Source organism: Bos taurus, chromosome 8 (genome assembly GCF_002263795.3).
Source record: "Bos taurus isolate L1 Dominette 01449 registration number 42190680 breed Hereford chromosome 8, ARS-UCD2.0, whole genome shotgun sequence".
Lineage (NCBI taxonomy): Eukaryota > Metazoa > Chordata > Mammalia > Artiodactyla > Bovidae > Bos > Bos taurus.
The window spans coordinates 77,170,857-77,176,856 of NC_037335.1; the positions used below are offsets into that span (position 1 = coordinate 77,170,857).

The following is a 6,000-nucleotide window of genomic DNA, read 5'->3' on the forward strand; positions in this document are numbered from 1 at the left end:
TACCATACTTGATCCAGCAATCCCACCCTGGGCATACACTTGGACAAAACCATAATTCAAAACGATATATGCACCCCAATGTTCACTGCAGCACTATTTACAACAGCCAGGATATGGAAGCAATCTAAATGTTCATCAACAGAGGAATGGATAAGAAGATATGGTACATACAAAATACAATGGAATATTACTCAGACATAAAAAGGAACAAAATTGGGACATTTCCATAGATGTGTATGGACCTAGAGACCTATAGAGTGAAGCAAGTCAGAAAAATAAATATCATATATTAATACATATATGTGGAATCTGAAAAAATTGGTATAGACAATCTTATTTACAAAGCAGAAATAGAGACACAGACAGAACAAACATATAGATACCAGTGGGAAGAGGGGTGTGTGGGATGAATTGGGAGACTGAGATTGTGATTGACATATATACACTATTGAAACTATGTATAAAATAGATAGTTAATGAGACCCTACTGTACAGCACAAGGAACTCTACTCAATGATCTGTGGTGACCAAAATGGAAAAGGAAACTAAAAATGAGGGGATATATGGCTTCCTTGATGGCTCAGTGGTAAAAAATCTGCCTGTAATGCAAGAGATATGAGTTCAATCCCTGAGTTGAGAAGATCTCCTGGAGAAGGAACTGGCAACCCACTCCAGTATTCTCACCTAGGAAATCCCATGGGCAGAGGAGTTTGGCAGGCTACAGTCCACTGGGTCACAAAAGGGTTGGACACAATGTAGTGACTAAACAACAAAACAGCTGATTCATTTTGCTGTACAGGAGAAACTAATACAACATTGTAAAGCAAGTATATACTACAAAAGCCTTAAAAGAAAACACAAGGGTAATTCATTGTTGAATTGAATTTAGCAATGGTTTCTCATTTATGTCACCAAAAGCAAAAGCAATAGCAAGAAGTGGTAAAAGGAAAAGTAGATAAAATGAACTCAATCAAATTAAAAGTTTGTACCCCAAAGGATACTACCAAGAAAATGAAAAGATAGCCGCCCTATTCACAACAATCAAGACATGGAAATAACCCAAATGTTCATCAACAGATAAATGGATAAAGAAGATGTGGTATGTATAGACAATGGAATACTACTCAGCCATAAAAAAGGAAAATAATACCATTTGCAGCAACATAGATAGACTTAGAGATTATCATACAAAATGAAGTAAGTTAGAAAAATACAAGTACATATGGTATCACTTGTATGTGGAATCTAAAATATGACACAGATTAACTCATCTACAAAACAAAGACTCATAGACATAGAGAACAGATCTGCAGTTGTCAAGGTGGAGAGAGGATGAGGGAAGAACAGAGTGGGAGTTTAAGGGTTGCTGCTGCTGCTGCTGAGTCGCTTCAGTCGTGTCCGACTCTGTGCGACCCCATAGACGTCAGCCCACCAGGCTCCCCCGTCCCTGGGATTCTCCAGGCAAGAACACTGGAGTGGGTTGCCATTTCCTTGTCCAATGCATGAAAGTGAAAAGTCAAAGTGAAGTCACTCATTCATGCCCGACTCTTCGCAACCCCATGGACTACAGCCTACCAGGCTCCTCCGTCCATGGGATTTTCCAGGCAAGAGTACTGGAGTGGGGTGCCATTGCCTTCTCCAGTTTAGGGTTAGTAGATGCAAACTATTATATATAGAATGGATGAACAACAAGGTCCTACTGTATAGCACTGTAACTGTATTCAATATCCTGTGATAAATCATAATGGAAAAGAAAGTGTGTGTGTGTGTGTATATATATATATATATCTGAATCACTTTGCTATATAGCAGAAATTAACATAATACTGTAAATCAACTATACTCCAATAAAAATTTTAAAAAGGAATATAAAAAAAATACAATATTGATAACAGAAAAAAAAAAAAGTGAAAAGAATTTAATGTTACTGTTGTTTAGTCGCCCAGTCATGTCTGACTCTTCTGTGACCCCATGAATTGGGATTCTCCAGGAAAAGAATACTGGATTGAGTTGCCATTTCTTTCTCCAAGAGATCTTCTTGACCCAGGGGTCGAACCTGCATCTCCTGCATTGGCAGGAGATCCTATACTGCTGAGCCACAGGAGAAAATACTTGCAAGTCATATATCTAATAACCATTTGTGTCTAGAATATATAAGGAACTATTACAATTCAGAAGGAAAAAAAAAAAAAAACAAATTTAAAAGTGGGCAAAAGATCTGAAAAGAGAGTTTTTCAACGATGATATAAAAATGCCCAGGGGGCTTCCCTGGTGGTCCAGTGGTTAAGAATCTGCCTTGGAATGCAAGGTACTCGGGTTCAATCCCTGGTCCAGGAAGATTCCACATGCTGCGGGGCAACTAGGCCCATGTGCCACAATTACTGAGCCCTTGGCCTAGAGCCCACAAGAGAAGCCACCGCAATGAGAAGCCCTTGCACTGCAACAAAGAGTAAGTAGCCCCAGCTCACCGCAACTAGAGAAATCCAGGGCAAATCAACAAAGACCAAGCAGAAAATAAATAATAAATAAATAAAATTATGTAGTGTAGTGGTTAGTTGCTCAGTCATGTCCGACTCTTTGAGATCCCAAGGACTGTAGCCCACCAGGCTCCTCCGTCCATGGAATTTTCCTGGCAAGAATATCGGAGCAGGTTGCTGTTCTCTTCTCCAGGGGATCTTCCCTACCCAGGGATCAAACCTGGATCTCCAGTTTTGCGGGCAGATTCTTTACCATCTCAGTGACCAGGGAAGACCATAATAAATAAATTTTATTTATATAAAATTATATATATATAAACACAATCAGATATCACTTTATACCCACTGACATAGCTATAAAAAAGATCACGTAAGTGTTGGCAAGAAGGTAGAGAATATGGAACCCTTATGGGAATACACCGGAGAAGGCAATGGCACCCCACTCCAGAACTCTTGCCTGGAAAAACCCCATGGACGGAGGAGCCTGGTGGGCTGCAGTCCACGGGGTCTCGAAGAGTAGGACACGACTGAGCGACTTCACTTTCACTTTTCACTTTCATGCATTGGAGAAGGAAATGGCACTCCACTCCAGTGTTCTTGCCTGGAGAATCCCAGGGACAGGGGAGACTGGTGGGCTGCCGTCTACAGGGTCACACAGAGTCAGACACGACTGAAGTGACTTAGCATAGCATGGGAATACCAATGATACAGCCGCTTTGGAATAGTCTGTGTGAGTGTGCAAAGTTGCTTCAATTGTGTTTGGCTCTTTTTGACTCCATGGACTGTAGCCTGCCAGGCTCCTCTGTCCATGAGATTCTCCAGGCAAGAATACTGGAGTCGGTTGCCATGCCCTCTCCAGTGGGAACAGGCTGGCGCTCAAAATGTTAAACACACAGTTATCACTTCACCCAGCAATGCTACTCTCAAGTGTATTTCCCAAAGAAACAAAAACATATGTTGACATAAAAAGTTGTAAAAGAATGTTCACAGTCTTGTTCGTATAAAAGAGAAAAAGGAAGTAACAAACAAGTTATCTATGTTTAAATGCAGATGAAAAGTAATCAATTTGGGGTGGGGCTGAGCCCTATGGAGAAGGGCTTTCTAGTAACTGAGCAGACTAATGGACTAAAATAATATTTTCAGCACTACATGCAATGAAAATGCTAATTAAGACACATTTAGTATTCACTAGCCTTTAAAAAGAACTCTGCAGTAGTACTGTGCATTTATAATTCGGGGAGTGGACAGTCTGAAAAGGATCACAGTAACAAAAAAACATTTACATCACTGTACTAAGAGCCCAATGAGAGTTAAAATAGCCCAGCTCCCTTGGGCTATAAAATCCCAAAACAGAGTCAACAAACTATCCTTAATGGCCAAAGAGATGCACTTAACCTTGGCAGTTTTAATCATTCTAGTCAAATTCTGCACTGAAAAAACAAATACTCATAAATATGGTGAATCTTTTCTTGGATAATAAAGGACTATAGAACATTTGGTATTGGAAAATTTTCCAAAGAAACTACAGGGATGTAGTATGATTTAGTTCTTCCAAATGTCTCTGAACACCTATATTAGGAGTTTTTATCACACAGATTAGTTTTTTTTAATACCATCACATTAAAACAAAACAGTCTATGTTAAGCTAAACCTAACTACTTCCAATAAAATTGCTAATAAAAGGTACAAGTGTAATTGAGATGTTTTCACTTTATTGATTTTTTAAATAGGAGTATCTATAAACAATCTGAATCTAAAGGCCACAGAAATCCACCTACTATAATCACTAAAAACCAATAAAGGCCCATAAAATATAGCTAGCCAAAAAAAAAAAAATCAGTATAAAAGAATTTATTTTTCTTTTTTTAAAAATCCATAGTACTCATACTTCTTTAGATACTGATCAAATACAGCCATCAGAAGCATATATATTATCTCACCAATAAATCTGAAGAAAGGTAAAATATGATTGGCTGGTGATATTTACGCACACTCAATGGAGTTCTGAAATATGAGCAAAGGAAGGAGAAATGTTTGATTACTGATGCCGTTACTGATTAGAAAAGTGTCTCCAAATACCGTAGTCATCTTGTGCCTCTGGCTTTTCAACAGTAGTGATTATCTAGAAATTGTAGTTTGTAAGTAATAAATTTTTTCGTAAAAAACTTTCTGGCAAATGAGTAGTGAGTCTCATAAGGATCTCAGAAAAGGCCGCAAATGCGTAAAGAACTAGACGAAGAAGACAGGAAGCAAAGATAGGGAAACTACGAAGCTTTTCAAACTGGGAGGGGGCGAAGTTTTCTTTTAAAAAATGTTTCAAAGAAAGAATTTGGGCACCCTTACTCTCTCAAGTATCTCCTGCTGTAAGGGAGAGGGCTTTCAGACTTCTGCAGAGCTTAGAATGCAGCAAAGTTCCAACAATGGAAAAAAGGAGGCCTGTGACAAAACGAAACTCCCAAGAAGAGTGGGCCTTTCCCGTCCCTCTTCAGATCCCACAGCTGGAAGTATGAACACAAGATAATACACAAGATAATACACAAGATCCCCCCGTGCGGCTCGGTCCGGGGTTCCCGCGCGTCCCTATTCCTCAAGCCCCTCTATCTCACGGGGCACCCAAGTTCCCCGGCCACTCGCCGGGGGACCCCAACAACGACCTCAGGCCCCTCGGGCGCCCTCCTCCGTCCTGCTGACGCCCCAGCCGCCCACCCCGCCAGCCAAGCCTCGGCGGGTCCCAGTCCCTCTCCTCCCAACGGCCTGCCGAGGACGCCGGCGCAGAGGACGCGCTGTCGCCGCACCAGACCCGGACCTCCAGCCCGGCCCGGACCGCCTGCCACTCACAGACCGGTTCGAGAAAGCCCGTCTCAGGCGGCCAGCGCAGCGCAGGACTTCTCGGCTTCACTTCACTCGGCCGCGCCGCCGCTACCGCCGCTGCCCGCGCCTTTTGTTGTTATGGGTTCTCCCGGCAACCGGCGAAGCTCGTGCTGACGTGCCCCCGCCCGTCAGGGCGTCGGCGGCTCCCGGGCCCCACCCCTGTCTCCCAAGCTCCGCTCCTGGACCCGCCCCGTGAGGGAGGAGCCAAGAACCGGCCGCCTCCCAGATTCACTCCAAAGTAAAACCCACTGAACCCTCTCATAGTGATCAGGCAAAGTAACCCTCCACGAGTTTATAAGGTGATTACGAGAAAGATTCACATTGCTTTCAGTATTTTAGCTACCAATTCTGTTTATTTTTATTGAAGTTAATTAAGTTCATAAAATGAACCATTTTATTTATTTATTTATTTTTGTATATAAACACTTTTAAAATGGAAGAATTAAAAGCATACAATTCTATCTGAACTAAATTAAATACATTTTTAAAAATTTACCAGAATACATTTATTCATAAAATAACATTTGTATGGCTTATGAAATTCATCTTATGAAATTCTTTGATATCATTTCACGTATTTCAACAAACTGAGGAGAAACTTTTGTTTTTTTTTTTCATGTTTCAATGCCATTCTCCCAAATCTTCCCACCCT

General features: G+C 41.2%; 1 protein-coding gene across 6 annotated transcripts in view; it reads right to left on the reverse strand.

Annotated features, from left to right (window-relative positions):
* The window catches only part of KIF27 (kinesin family member 27), a 94,680-nt gene extending 89,220 nt beyond the window's left edge, over window positions 1-5,460 (reverse strand). For 2 of the 6 annotated variants that reach the window (XM_015472622.3, XM_005210336.5), the window contains exon 1: window positions 5,320-5,460. The gene's annotated coding sequence lies outside the window, so the exon portion shown is untranslated. Of the gene's footprint in view, window positions 1-684; window positions 4,976-5,315 lie in introns of all 6 variants that reach the window. The other 4 variants (XM_015472619.3, XM_059889173.1, XM_059889175.1 and 1 more) reach the window with 4 other exon arrangements.
* Between the last annotated feature and the right edge of the window lie 540 nt (window positions 5,461-6,000).